The following is a 16174-nucleotide window of genomic DNA, read 5'->3' as shown; positions in this document are numbered from 1 at the left end:
AAGGGCTTGACTATAAACAGTAGTGCCAAGAAGAATCATTACTGTTAAGCATATTCATGGTATCATAATTTGTCTTCTCTCTACAGCTATGGAAAATTCTATTTTCTGATTATGGGAATATCCTCCACATGTACATCACCAGAAGAAAGACAGCACCCACATTCAACACTTCAATAAGTTAACACAACACTTAGAAGCCAGTTTTGCCTGAAGATAAGCAGCATCTACATGAATGTGGGATTTAAAAAATATTGTGTGTAGTCTATAGACAGGCTAATCAGTCAGTTGCCACTAAATATCATTAATCTGCAAACAGCATGAGGAACTGTGAGAGTCACGGGTAATAGACAAGTCTGACGTGTTGGTGTGTCTGCCTGCAGGTTAGAATATGATCAAAATTTAATTGTAGCCAAAGCTATGCTTCACAGCAGGCATTTCTGTGGGGTTCCTATTACAAAACTGTTTGACATAATTGTGTTTACGTTATTATAATAAAGGCATTAGAGAGAGAAGTACTGTCTGTCTGTGTGTGTGTGTGTGTGTGTGTGTGTGTGTGTGTGTGTGTGTGTGTGTGTGTGTGTGTGCAGAGAGCTGGTCAGGGGTGCGTGCCTGATCCATAATAATGGGAAACAAATGAATCGGATTAAAATAAATACAGTTATTTCAAAATATGTGCAGAGTTTCTGAATTAGGTTTTAAATGCAATCATACATACTTGAAGGCAGTGCAATGCAGTGCAGTGGACAATGCAAGATCAGTATTTTCATGACCAGTGAGCATTCAGACCTTAATAACACTCTTGAAACAAAATAAAAAAAGTTGCATAATAATGAAGAGGTTGCAGGTAAGTGAGGCGGTAGTTGCAGCACAAGATTGTAAACCATGCGGGTTTTTTCGTGGAAGTGTGGCTGAGAGGATAGAAGCAGACAGAGCAGAGTGCAAACAGAGACAGCTGGTTAGGATGATGAGGAGAGCCCGGTCGAGTCAGAAAAGCAGGCAGGCGGCATGAGAGCGAACCACACAAGTAGGCTAAATGATCCAGCAATGAGTAACTGAGAAGAGGGGGTTTAAATACAGCATGCTGATGGGGTGATGAGGAGTAGGGGACTTGGCAGCGGCAGTCAGGAGCAGGTGAACTGGCTGATGCAATAGAGAAGAGAAGCAGTTTGCTACGCCTGAAGACACATGAAAACAAACAGGAAGCGAGTGAGACAAACACAGGAAACAGAGGAGGCAGGGAGTTGGGAAGGATGGAGAAAGAGGGGAGGAAAACTTGAGGCATCGCCTGACCCATGACATAGCGAGTGCATAAGAATATTTATTGAGGTTAACAACAGCGAAGGACTTTAGACCCTGTGTGAAATGATGAGACCCCAGGTGAGTTCTTTGGAAGAGGACCTGAGGGGTATACTATGAAACGAGATTAATGGGTTAGTGAGGTCTGTTGAGCCCGAAGATAGATTTTATGTTTTTTTTTTGGTTTTTTTTCCAATGTCACAAAGGTGGCTCCCTTTTCTGCTAGCTAGTTCCCCGTGGTCAGTCGCTGAACACATAATCTGCTGCAGGGCACAGTATGTTCAGAAATCCAGTTAAGAATTCACATATGAGGACGTCGTTTCAACTGATTCTTATCCTCGTAGTCTATTAGTCTACGAGTAATGCAGACTCTTAGGTGAGGACTCACAGTTAATGTTAAGGAGCATAGAGTGTAGCACAAAAACAGCACTGCATTAATGCAGGAATTTACTTGCATACATTTCTTTTTATGTTTGGTCCTGGTTTGCTGCCAAGTCTATTTCACACTGCTGGTGTTGCAGCTAATAAAAAATGATTAGTCTGGTAGTATTTGTTAAAACAAAAGAACTGGCAACCTAAGATTAAAAGAAAGAAAGGAAGAAATCAATATAAAGTGCAATGGGTGCTGAGCCTTCCCAGAATCAAGTAATATAAAATAAAATCTTCAATATTCTCAACACAGTTCTCGTAACTCTTAAAGCTTAAAACTTTTAATCTTGTATAGATGCAGAAAGACACATTTTAGCCTTTCCTCAGCAATTTAGTCGATATTTATCACACACGATTAAATAGAAACTGATTTAATTAAAGTACTTCTATGTATTATCCATCATTGCACTAAGTAAGATTTAAATGCACTTCTTGGATGTCGTATACATTATAAATATGTATTTCTTAGCATTTAAAAAGCAAGAGTTTGAATGCACGGCTTACATGTTAGAAATAAACAGCAATGAGTTAATGAGCAATAACATAAAGATATTAGAGTGCTGATTTCCCATAAATGCATTTTTTCTGCAGGATCCTCTTCTGTCTTATAAAAGAAACATTGCTGCTGCATTATTTTATATTCTTCATTGTTCTCCCGCTATAACTTTTCTTGACGGGTGATCTGCACATATTGTAGGGAAGAAGAATCAAATGACTCCCACTTTTAGTTTTACACACAGCCAGAGGGGGGAAAAGCCTTTAGTTAACAAGGCTGATAACCACTAAGGAATACCAATATCTGGGGTTTTAGGTTTTTGTTGAACCAGCTAATGCAAAGAAAAGGCTGGCTATGTCAAACTTGCTTGGTAGTACACTCCTCAGTAAATGTCAGATGAGAAAATCAGGATTATCCAGCAGGAAAATAAGGTTGTGTAGCAGTGAATGGGGCTGCTATGTCTGAATGCTATTCCTGTTCTGTCAGTCCAAACTAGAATTTGAGAGATTTTCAAACAAACACTGAAAGCTCCAAATTCATGGCTGTCAAAATACAACTATATTAGAAATTTATTTTGGTGCTTAAGGACTCATTGTAAGAAGATGGGCCTTGTATCAAGCTGTCATGCTATAACTTGTTTTGACAATCCACCTATCCTGCATGGTGAAATGGCCCTTTAAGTGTTTTGAGGCTCTCCGCAGTGAATTATCAGAAAACAGATAAAACATTTATAGTACCCCTGATACATGTTAATGCAGTTTTGCCGCCGAAAGTTAAAACTGGTTACTGAGAAAACCAAGCTGAACAAAAATGTGATTTTAAAAACTAAGTGATTAAATTGTTTTCTCTGGAGGGATAGAAATCAAGACTTTAGAAACACAGACGCAGGTGCTTCATTCAGTGGGTAGATTGGGTTTATCAGTCCAAAAGTTTTTGAAAATCTTTCAAAATTATTTCTGGGTGTAATGCAAACCAATTTCAAAATCACAAATTTCATTACTCCTGTAGAAAAAGAGGTTGCTTTAGATTTAGTTGTCTGTTATCATGACTGTCAGGTTTATACAAAACTAGAGATGGACCGATCCGATATTACGTATCGGTATCGGTCCGATACTGACCTAAATTACTGGATCGGATATCGGAGAAAAATAAAAAATGTAATCCGATCCATTAAATATCACGAAAGCACCTCACAAAACTTGCAACACGCCGTAACTCACCTCAGAACGTTAGCAGTCGGAGCAGTATGCGTCACGTGATAGAGCGGCTGTGGCATGCCGGACCTGTCGGTGGTCTGGATAGCATTTGGAGCTTCGCTAGCAACCTGGCATTTCATCTCCGACAAAGTTATCCCCGAGAGAAGTAAAGCACGTGTGTAAGTCCATCTCTGAATGTTTGTAAAGCATTCCCACGTTAAGCTTAACGAGCGACTGCCTCTCGCTCTCCGGCTGCTACTTCAATCGTGAAACTGCTTAAATGATCAGCTGATCGGCTTTTCTGTAGCGAGTCTGTCTCTCTTGTTTGTTTTTGGTCCACTTTGCACCAGAAAGAGGAAACCAGCGGCTGAACAACAGCAGCACGTTTAAGCTTGATAAGCTGTTGTTACAATTTATTTAATATTACTTTCTACTCCAGGATCTTTTTCTACGTAGCTGACGGCTGGTAACTGTGCAGGGGCGGATCTAGCAAAGTTTAGCCAGGGGGGCCGATAGGGCATTAACTGGGAAAAGGGGGCACAAAGACATACTTTTCTTTCTTATTCTCATTTAAAATGTCGAGCTTTTAATAAATAATTATCTGACACCCAAAGTTTTAATTTGATGTAAAATGAATAGAAGTCAATTACTGTATATAGTGACTATTAAGTCTAATATATATACCCTAGTAAGCTATAGTACTTTTTACTTTGGGAAGGTACCATCTGTGCAGTCTGCAATTTTGTTGAAGAAAGATGTTGAATCTATTTAATATTTCTTGAAAAAGAATTGATTTCTGTGCGTTTTTTTTCCACACTGCATCAAATTAAGGTTGATTACGTTGATTAAGCATCATGAGGTGGAGCGTGAGGGGTGGTTCCCTATTTTTTATTTATTTATTTTTGTTGTTGCTGGGAGTTGGAACCCTATTAGTTAGGTTGCTTAATATTTACGCTAAGTACTCTTTAAAATACCAGAATAGGGAGGATGGTGTAGGTCTAAGTTTATTAGATTGATCAGTATTGCTGAACTATGAAATATTTTTTTTGTATACAGGTATAACAGAATAGCTTTAGTGTAGTTGTTGTTTTAAACTTGAGTATGAACTTGCAGACTTGCAAAATGCAGCAAGATATTTTAAAAAACAGTTTTGTTGATTAAAAAACACTATATCGGATTCATATCGGTATCGGCAGATATCCAAATTTATGATATCGGTATCGGTATCGGACATAAAAAAGTGGTATCGTGCCATCTCTATACAAAACTGAAATTGAATATTATCTATAGCTTTTTAATTATGATGGGACATGTTTCTAAAAACTGTAAAGCTAAAAAATAACTCGATCACAATAACTGGCAAGAAAACGAATAAGCAATGAGAGAAGTTGACACCACAAGAAGCAAATAGGGTTTTTTTTTCCTGCAGTTACAGGACAGATGCAAAAACACAGTGATTATACCGAAACAGGCAAATATGTACTTAGCAGGCTAAACCTAAGTGATTGCTTGAGCGTAATTAAATGCATCAAGGGTGGTTGCTGCTGACCCATTCTTTTACATGTTTTTTCATGTTTCATATTTACTTCGAAGACTGAGCCCACCACTGCCTAAACACAGGACACAGACATTACCAGCACCAGTTAGAAAGTGGTCAGAAGTCCCTGAAAGTCTCTGACTGCAGCACTTTCCCATCCAGCAAGCGCTCACGTCTCCAAGAGGAAATCTCATAGTATGCGTTCCTTCTGCAAAATGGAGCAGGGTCATAGATTTGCTCCAAGGCCATGATAGAGGATTCTACAATGTATATTTAATGTGGAAGAGACAGACCACCAATGTACTGTTCTTTACAGTGTTGCGCGTGAATTATTTAATGTTACAGCGTTACCGTTCTAATCTGTTGAATTGACGGACAGCCTTCAGATTTTTCCATCATTGTCAGTGATGGAAAATATCTTTTTAATACACTCAGACTACATAAAAAATGAAAAATAAGTATATCTCCATTTCTTACAGCAATGATTGTGAATAAAACTATAACCTTAAAATAAAAAATAAAATAAAATAAAGGCGGTCACAAAAGGAAATGGGTCCCACATTAAGAGTAAATTTTATTTAATGGGATTTTTAATTTAGAGAAGAGAATCTCACACCACAGTATCTGTAGGACAAAACAGGACAAATAAAACTCTACAAATCTTGTTCATGGCCTGAGATGTGTGAGCCAGTGGGAAATATACCAGCAAAGCAAAACAATTTCAGGGAGATCACCTATCTCCAGCCAATTCCCTCACTAAATCTATTCAAGATGAATATGGTAGGATGTGTTTGCCCAGTTGGAAAGGTTGTGTAAACATAGTTAGTCCAAAAAGACATGCAAAAATATGAATTTCCTTGGTTATCTCACCAAACAAATTGGAGTCACAGCCTTCCATTGATTGCCCATGCTATATCAACCAAACTAACAAATGTTGTTTTTAAATTTTTCTCCTCTGTTAAGTTGTTTTGACCAGTCTTTTTGACTTTTCTGCTCTTATCGTCGCAGCTTTCACTGCACTCTATTTACGCTACATAAAAAGTAATAAAAATAAAGTAATGAAAGATGATCGAAAACTTTCTATGCACCCATTTGGAGGCCCTTTACAATATATCATTTCTTAGATTAATGCACTACCATCACTGCTGTATTAAAATGCTGCCCTGTTCTCATCATCATAATTACTCTGCCATGGATAATATATGTGTCCTTTGCCCTTTTACTTTAGAGGAAGATAATATCATGCTTGATGCTCTGACTTTATTGGATCATGAATTTTGAGCTCTAATTGTGCATGCTATTTTTAATTAGCAAGTTATTATAAGGGGTTGCATTGCAGATGTGCGTGGCACTCCTAGTGCGGCACTCTTAGCCCAGAGTTAATGTATTTAGCAGAGACACTGACACCTAGAACACCTATTCTGGTGAATTGGCAAAGATGACACACCCAGTACACAACCACTCAGGCATGTCTGCTAATGCACTGCATGGTAGTGATAAGGCTTTTTGTTGAGCTGCTGAGAGACCATTGGACTGTTCTGGCTCACTAACCCGCTAACTCACATGAACAACTTGAGGGAAGACACTGTGAAGTCTGCTATGATCTCATATCAGACAACTTTCAAATCTGGATATGTTTTCTTTTCTTTTATTTAATTGCTTGCTTTCATTGCTGTTTGTCCCTGAAACATATTTTTTTTCACAGACAGCTCATTCTCAAAAACATTTAATGAAGTGAGCATAAAAGATCAGAAAGTGCTTGTGTGTGGGCACCATTTCAATATAATGAGCTTATACCAGGGAAGAATTTTGTAAGAGTTGTATGAATTATAGACAAGGTTACATTTAGGCAACAAAAAGTCTTCAGATAAACAAACATCTTGGTGCTAATTGCAAAATCTGACATGCACAGCTTGTGCCTTTCTCTTATATCACTTAAACCCACAACCCATAAAATCCATTCTTTGTCACAGATATCTTCATTCTACCCATTAAAAATCAGAAGACAATTTAATTGGAGCAAAAATTGCAAACTTCTCCCTACGTATACAACAAATAGATTATTTGAGAAGAGTGTAGCCAGGAGTGAAATACTAAATATATAGTATTAAACCACATTTAATCGGTTCATTTTGCATATTGTAACCAAAAGACCTGAGTCGTATATCACCTGTGACAGGGAAGCAAAAATTATGGCCATACTTCTTTCCCCTAATTTTACAGTCACGATAGGGAAAACAATGGAGACCACTGCATAATCAAAACTCTGTGCAATAAGCTTCTGAACTTGTTGTCTTTTAAATGGTTGCTTTAAAGACAGAGATCCATTCTGTGGCCCCTCACAGAAAGTTGCTGCCCCAAAGCAACTTTGGGTTATCAGTCAGCACTAAAAGTGCAATGAGAGAGTTTGGAACTAAGTGTGTTCATGCTGATAGTTATAAGCAATCTTTTTGTGATAACTGCAAATCTGTTGCCATCTCCATACGCAGAAAATCACATTAACGACTCATAGATTTATAAAAGACATTTCTCCACAAACCGTATGGAGTCATCTGGGACTCTCCTCAGCTCTTACTGGAACAGTGGCGCGGCTGCCCCTCTGTTGGTCTTCCATGGTCTCTTGTGTTCTGGGGGCCTCTGGATGTCTGGAGTTTTGATCTCCTCCATACCCGCTTCACACCCTGGAGGACGGGGCTGTGGCCCCCCCACACTCCCTAGCAGATCATTACATGGAGAAACCTTTGGAATGCAAGCATGCTGATCCACACAGGTATGCACACATGGGTATTCACAGACGCGGACTAAAGCTTTCTTGGCTGCTGCCTCAAAGCACACTGTGCGCTGTCTATCTTGCGTGCTGCACAATATCGTTTATTATTTAGTAAATATTGATATCTATGACTAGCTAGTTTATTGTGATGGTGCTTTGTTTTCTCTATTATTATGTTGCTCTTTGTTGTTTGCTGTCTCCTCTGTTTGTTTTTTTTGTTTGTTTTTTTTTTTCTCCATACAGGTGACCCAGGAGTTCTTTTTTTTTTTTTCTCTCTCTTCCCCCCCCTTCTCACCATCTCTTCTCCCCTTTGGTTTTCTTTCTTTCTCTCCCCCTCTTTCTCTCATTCATTCCCCCTGTCCTATTTATTAAAAAAAAAAAAAAAAAAAAAAATGACAAAGGATGAACTGAAGCTCTGCCATCACGTAATGTCGCATACTGCTGTTTCTGATGTCATTTAAAAAAAAAACAAAAAAACAAAAAAAAAAAACAAACAAACCGTATGACAGTTATTTAACTGGAACATATCACTGGGGCGTAGTGACCTTGTTTTTATATAGAAATATAACCAGAATACAAGCAGTTGGCAACCAGCTGAGTTTAATCCCTAAATGCAAAAACACATATTATTTTTCTAATTCTTTGCAAAACGTAGCCAATCTCTGTGATTGGAGGCAGCCTGAGTTGGATAGAGATTGCTCATAAGGCAACCTGTGCAATAGCCCTAAGAGAAAGTGATTGCCCAGAAGTAGAAGGGGTCATACGTGCAACCTGTGGCTCACCAGTTGGTCAGAGCAACTAGTAGCATCATTTTTCCCAGTTGCAGGGAGGTTAGGGCCTGTTTTACTTTAGTGTAACTGAGCCATAATTGTGACATACTGTCAGTGTTGTTACATTAACATTATAGCTCTGTAATGTGGTGCAAACTCTGGTCTTGTGTATGAAAGCTGACAACCTCCATATGCTTAGTTTGTACACTACATACTGTATAATGCACGCAAATAACCCTGCAATGTACACCCTGTTCTCATTCTCAGGCTGTCAAATGCTGCCATCAAAGCCGGTGGCATCTCAGAGATAAGCTTGATGTCCTTTGGCATCAGTACTGTGACTGACCACTGATATGATGATAGTGAGATAGTTCTCACTCTAAATTAGCCAGATATGATGCTTCTTCACAACTCTTTAGTATCAGGCACTAACCAAGTGTCATTTTCCAATGTGCAGGCTTAATGTTGTGACCTGTGACATTTTATCCTAGACTATCATCTTTTCCAAAACATATTTGAGTAGTTTTGGTGACAGAAGCTCACAAATGAAGCAAAAAAGAGAACAACACAGAGCAAAAAAGAAACAAGAACAAAGTTGTTAAACTTGTTAAATACTCGACTATCAGCCCGCCTGCCTCCAAAACTCCAACTTTGTTGCTCTTTAAATCAGGTCTGTTATATTCCTGTGACAGGTGACTCAGTACACCAAGGCCAAAGGACCCCTTATCCTTACCTCTGTGAAAGCAGTTTTTCATTTCGCCTGTCTGAATGGCAGGATTTGACACCCTTGGATGAGAGTATATATAAATATATACGATATGTTCAAAGACAGCCTCTCAGACATATTCAACTTTCAAAGTATGTGCCTAGCAGTTAGTACTGTCTGGTTTCAGCGTAGTTAGAGAAAATTATCAGTCCATATTGCTATATAAGATAAGATAAGATAAGATAACTCTTTATTGTCATTGCACAGTCATACATAGTACAGTAGTACAATGAAATTGGAAAAACTGTCCTACGTCGGCACTACATATAACACAACGTAACAAACAACACAACACAGTATATTAACTTAGTATAAAAAAGAAGAAGAAGTGTATTTGTATTGCACACTGTTATTATTGCACATTAATTATTATTGCACCTTGTTATAAATATAAATATTATTGTTATCGTTTTAAACATTGTTACCTCCCCCTAAAAAGTCCAGGGAGGTATCCAGTCAGGTCAGCTATTTACATTGATCAGGGCTATTGCCCTGCTGTAAAAGCTGTCCTTGAGTCTATTTGTTCGGGACCTCAGCAGCCTGAACCTCCTGCCAGATGGCAGCAGCTTAAACACCCGGTGTCCTGGGTGTGTGCAGTCCCGTAGGATGCTGCGTGCCCTCTTGAGACAGCGAGTGCTGTACAGGTCCTTCAGGGAGGGAAGAGGATGTCCAATGATTTTTTGGGCCATGTTGATGACCCTCTGGAGTGCCTTTCTGTGTGCTGTGGTGCAGCTGGAGAACCACACACCGATGCAATATGTCAGCACACTTTCAATGGAGCAGCGGTAGAAGACGGTCAGCAGCTCCTTCTTCAGGTCCATTTTTCTGAGGATTCTCAGAAAGTGGAGACGCTGTTGGGCCTTCTTTAAGACCGCAGAAGTGTTAGAGCTCCATTGGAGGTCTGTGTCTATGTGCACACCCAGAAACTTGAAACTGGAGACCCTTTCCACGCACTCCCCATTGATGCTGACAGGCTGCAGCTCAGACTTCCTCCTTCTGAAGTCAACTACCAGTTCTTTTGTTTTGGTGGTATTGAGGTCCAGGTTGTTGTCTGCACACCAATCTGACAGCCTCTGAACTTCAGCTCTGTATGCAGTCTCATCTCCCCCTGAGATGAGCCCCACCACAGTGGTATCATCTGCAAACTTGATGACTGTGTTGTCTGGGTGGGAACTAACACAGTCATGTGTGTACAGAGTGTACAGTAGGGGACTCAGTACACAGCCTTGTGGAGAGCCGGTGTTGAGGCTGAGGGCTGAGGAAAGATGAGGCCCCACTCTAACTCTCTGTACACGGTCTGAGAGGAAGTCTCTGATCCAGCGGCAGGTGGTGGAAGGAAGTCCAATTTCCAGCAGTTTATCTATTAGTCTGTCCGGGAGTATCGTATTGAAAGCAGAGCTAAAGTCAACAAAGAGCAGCCTGGCGTAACGGCCCTGCACTTCCAGGTGAGAGATGGTGGTGTGGAGCGTTGTAGCAATGGCATCTTCAGTTGATCTGTTAGCTCTGTATGCAAACTGGAGCGGGTCGAGTGTGGGTGGCAGGCAGGACATGATGTGACGTCGGACCAGTTTCTCAAAGCACTTCATTATAACAGGTGTTAGAGCAACTGGTCGGTAGTCGTTGAGGCTGCTAATGTTAGTACGCTTTGGCAGTGGGACAATTGTGGCTGACTTTAGGCACGGCGGGATGCAGGACTGGGACAGTGAAGTGTTGAAGATCTTAGTGAAGACCCCAGCCAGCTGGTCTGCACACTCTTTTAGGACCTTTGCGGTTACCCCATCTGGTCCGGTGGCCTTCCTGGGGTTCACTGCCCTCAGTGTAAATAAATATTCCATCTCTCTATCTGAACAATAATCTAACCCAAACAAGCTGCACAGTACTCCATACAGCATGGTTGGTAAATGAAGCGCTAAGACATGACTCTCAGCTGCTCAGTAATCATCATTTACCAGTGATGCAGCTACTGATGAGTTGCAATGTAATTCTTGTCCTTGCCTACAATGGTATGCATAAATGGGGCTACCGGTACATTAGGACACACTAGAAATAAAGCAGAAATGAAAGGATTGTTATTTATATGCTGCATGTTGACATTTCGTTTTCCTGTTGAACAGAGATATTCCTGCTGCAGTTCTATTAACACTTAGTGCAGTATGGTGTGCAGCAGAGTCACCTGAATCATGATGTGACACCACAGCAATACCAGCCTAAATGCTGCAGTGCTGTTTGTCAGCTGAAAGCATATGTAAAGAGGCCCGCCACATTGGATTCTTGGAGCCTTTCTTCCATGAAAATCAAGAGGTTATGTTTAAAGATTAGCATAAAATATTAGTGCATTTTCATCCTTCCAAAAATAAAAAAGAGGTCATTTTTAAGAGATATGAAAGTGAGACAGTTTGGATGTTTTTATGGTTACTTTTTAAAAAAATATGGTTATAAACAATGTTAACTGAGATAGTACTTATTATAGTACATACCTCTGAAGTAAGTATAGAAGTATAGTAGAGAATCATTTTTCTTTTTTTAAAAAAGAAAATAGAACATTTTGATTTAAGTGTTATCACGTATGTCTGTCTTTGGGTCACATGTTTAGTTTTCTAATCACAAGGTGACACCTTTGCTCCAGGCTTTCCACCCTCAATTATCACACTGGAAATTGAATTAGCTCTTCCTTCACACACAATGTAACACCAGTAAAAAACATGTGTGATTTCTCAAAGATAGAGCCACAGCCTTTCTTCTTCATTAATTAAATTAACTGTCTATATTTTGCATAAAAAGTTTTGTTCTTCTATACATATATTCACGAGGAATAGATATTAACAATCGTTAAAATCTGATTTTCACTACACACACCCACATTGTGAACTGACACTAAGATGCTGTACTGTCTAACTGATGCATCATAGTGAATTGTAGCATATATACCACCTAACACTGGATGCTCCACCAGTCACTACTGTTGGTAAAGATGAGTCAACCAATATGGAGGAAGCTGTGCTCAAAAAAGATGTGGATATATATCCATTCAGCCCACTGTTGAGCTGGTGTCTATTGCACCAAGAAGTTCTTATAATATAAGGTTAGGTTGTGAAGAAAATATAATCTGATCAAACATTATTCAGCTTTAAATATTGTTCAGCTTTAAAGTTACTGTGCAACTGTGTAATAAAAATGTGTGCTCACGACTTTGGCCTTGAGAGCGATAAGAAGCGATCGCCTCATCCTGCAGGTGCGAGATATCTGCAAGCGAAGAGACTAGAACACCCAAGGCCGCTTTCCTTTTATGGAGTTGTTTTTCTGCTAATGCAGCACTTTCCTCACAACCCCCTCCTGTAAGTTTTAGAGAATATATACCCATCCTCACAGCAAATATTAGGAATCTCCTGATGTGAGCTGTGTTGAGAGGTTGTCTCTGTCTCAATAAAAGTTCACTGATTCCCCATCTGCTGCAGGTGTCCGGTTGTCTTCATTCTCCGCCAGCCTGGTTAAGTCAATTCCTCCTTAACATCTAAAAGAACCTATTTAATGAAGGATGACGGGTTCACTTTGTGTTTAATATTATTCTATTGCTGCTGTTGTTTTTTTTATATCCTTCAATTGGCGTCACGAACAGGATCCGCTCCAGGCCAAACTGGAACGGATGGGAGGACATCGGCAGTGGTCTGAGTGAACGGAGTTTGGACAAAAGCTGTGTGCACACAAAAACAAGGTAAGCAGACCTTTTATTTCTGCTATATTGAACATTATAAAAATACTTAGTGTCCAAACTCCTAGTAATTCATAACCAAAATTGTCTGGCTTACTTAAGGCTTGTTGAGAATCAGACAAGTGAATAAGAGATAAGTGAATAAGAAATAAGTGAATAAGTGAATAAAGATAAGAGTGAACTGAGGTCTGACCACGGTTGCAGCCGACGGGTTGCTCTCCGGTGTCGGATAAATACCTCAGTGCAGGTCTGGGACCTTGAAAGGGTTTATTAGTAACGCCTTTCTAAACAAATTAAAAGGTTAAAGGCCTTGAGAATATTTTTTAGTAATATTCTCTAAACTACAGAAGGGTTAGGAAGGCCCAGAGGACTTTATTAGAAAAGATCCTCTAAAACTTAAAAAGGAGAAGTACTGGTTGGAGTCCAAAGGAGGGGTCCCTTTGATCAATAGGAGAAAACGGATCTCTTCTTAAAACCCCGATGATTTTAGTGTTTTAAATGTTTTGATGTTCTGTTTGATATTGGACACACATAAATACACGCTGAATGCTTGCTGTGGAACACTGGGCAGGACAGTTTGGTTCTCCGTTGTTCACAGATTACACAATTAAAGGAACTAGGTTCCTCTTTTGGTTAAAATAATACACCACACATAGAATTTTTTTTTTTTACACATTTATTACATACATGAGGAGGGTAATGAGTGACTGCAGGTAATGTATGAAGTGTGAATGAGACGTGTGAACAAGGTGACAACCAACTAGCACCCCTATCAGGAAGCTCTAGGCAAGGTTACCCGCCAGACTCCGGTTTGGTAGAAGCTTGGTAACACCTGAAGGGATATTTCAGTGCTGACTCACCTTTAAAGCAGCGCCCCAGCTGTTAGTGCCTAACAGAGGCAGAAACCCAGCTGGCCCAAATTCTCCTTTAAAATCAATAAAAGAACACTCCTCCATTGACAGTAAAATGGATGGAGAATTAGATCGAGAAACTAATGATGATGGTTGGGGTCCCGGTGTTATTCTTAGCACATTGGGAGAACAATTAACATGTGTTGAGACAGTCATCAACTCCACACACCAGCCTAAAGAAGCAAAAAAGCAGAAAGAGTCATTGAGGAAAACAGCTGAAAGGTTAATGAAAGAAAAGGGAAAGAACGAGGGGAGTAGTGGTAATTGGGGAATAATTTGGCAGAATAAGGCTATGCAGGCAAAAGAGAAAGAGGAAGAAGCCAACTCAGCAGCAGCAGGTGCAGGTGTGATGAGCGGGGTGAGACACAGAAAGGAAGCAGATAAGCACGCACAGCTAAAAAAACAAAAAGCGAGTATATGTCAGGCAATGTCCCCTTTCCACGGAAAAAGCCGCAGCTCTAGATGTCATGATAGGAGATTTATTGACTACAGGAGCAATAAAGCCCACACTCATGTCAATGATGTGCCAAAGCCTAACAAACCTGGCGTATGGCGTTTCATACAAGACTTAAGGCAAATTAATGCAGTCAACATTCCTCTGCCACCTCTCGTTTCAGATGTTCACAGCATATTGACATGCATTGCATACACATTTTACCGTGGTGGATTTATGCTCTGCCTTTTTCTCAGTGCCTGTGCATGTAGATACACAGCCGTTATTTGCATTTACACATAGAAATAAGCAGTACACTTGCACTCGTCTGCCTCAAGGCATGATGGACAGCCCTGCTGCTTTCTCAATGGTGATCCGTGCTACCCTGGACAGCTTTACTCCTCCTGAGGGCTGTACTCTGATCCACATGTGGATGACCTCCTCCTCTGTGCTGAAAGTGAAAAACTATGTCAAACTGCTACACACATGCTTCTCCAGCACCTCCAAAAGACTGGCCACAAAGCATATGCAAAGAAAATGCAGTACTGTCAGACTTCTGTTCAATATTTGGGATTCACACTGTCTCACGGAAAACGTTCCATGACTGCAGACAGTGGATACCAGACTGTTCTTTTCATGACCACATTCTGCGTGACTGTTGTAAAAAAGACAAGCCTCCTCGAATACTGTGGTCCACAGAAATGACTGCCTCTTTCAATGCATTACAGGGAGTGCTGACCTCCGCCACTCAAAGGTGCTGCCTGAATTGTTCAGGGAATGCCGGCCTGCCTGAGGGCAGTAGCAGCTTGCTCTATCATGATAAGGGACTGCGAGAAGCTCACACTTTCACATGACACTATTCTACACACCAATCACCAGGTCACGACCATTATAGCAAACATAACTAAACAACATATGCAAATCTCACTATAAAAGCGAGCAGCACACCTGATTCGCCAGCACATTTATTGATCCTATGCTGTGTTCTTCTGACCGACAGGATGGCTCAGACAGGCTTGACGATCATGACTGCATGACACGTATACAGGAATCCACAGCACAACGTCCAGATTTAGAGCAAACACCTATCCCAGACTATGTTGGCCTTACTTACCCTTTGCGCGTTTTGGTAAATGAACAAGGCATGAGAAACCTCTCTGCTCCCCTCTCATGGACTACAGAAACAGAACAGGCGTTTATAAAGTTAAAACAACAGCTTTCTGTCGCCTCTGACCTTGCTGTGCCAGATTATGCTTTGCCTTTTCATCTTGATGTTTCTGGAACTGGAACCCATATCAATGGTATCCTGTTCCAGAAAAAAGGGGGAGAGAGAAAAGTGTTGACATATGTAAGCGTAATGCTTGACAACACTGAAAAACGCCACCCACCGTGCACACAACACGTTTCTGGACTTGCAAAAATCATTCAGAAAACAGCACACATAGTGATGAACCACCCACTAAAAATTTTGACATCACACAGTGTGGTGGCCTACGTCTCCTCACAGGCCTTCACACTCACTTCACTCAGGCAGAGACGCCTCAGTACCATTTTGGAAGCACCACACATCACCTACTCACATGAAGGCATAAACATGGCTGATCACATGGGATCGGGGGAACCACATATGTGTGAAGAGGTTGTGCAGGTACAGGAGAAAATCAGGCCAGATTTGCAGGCAGAACCTCTAATGGATGCAGAAAAAGATTGGTTCACAGATGGATGTTGTTTCAGAACTGAAAGTGGAATGTTGAAGGCTGCATGGGCAATAGTGGAACAGACAGACATGAGATGGAAAACAGTGAAGGCAGAGCAGTTGACAGGACAACAGTCTGCACAGAGAGCTGAACTGAGAGCGGTG

The sequence above is a fragment of the Copadichromis virginalis genome, linkage group LG9, assembly GCF_057382275.1.
Source record: "Copadichromis virginalis isolate Kocher_CV1m ecotype Utaka linkage group LG9, C_Virginalis_male_GT1.1, whole genome shotgun sequence".
NCBI classification, from domain to species: Eukaryota; Metazoa; Chordata; class Actinopteri; order Cichliformes; family Cichlidae; genus Copadichromis; species Copadichromis virginalis.
Note: the sequence above shows the minus strand (reverse complement) of the source record.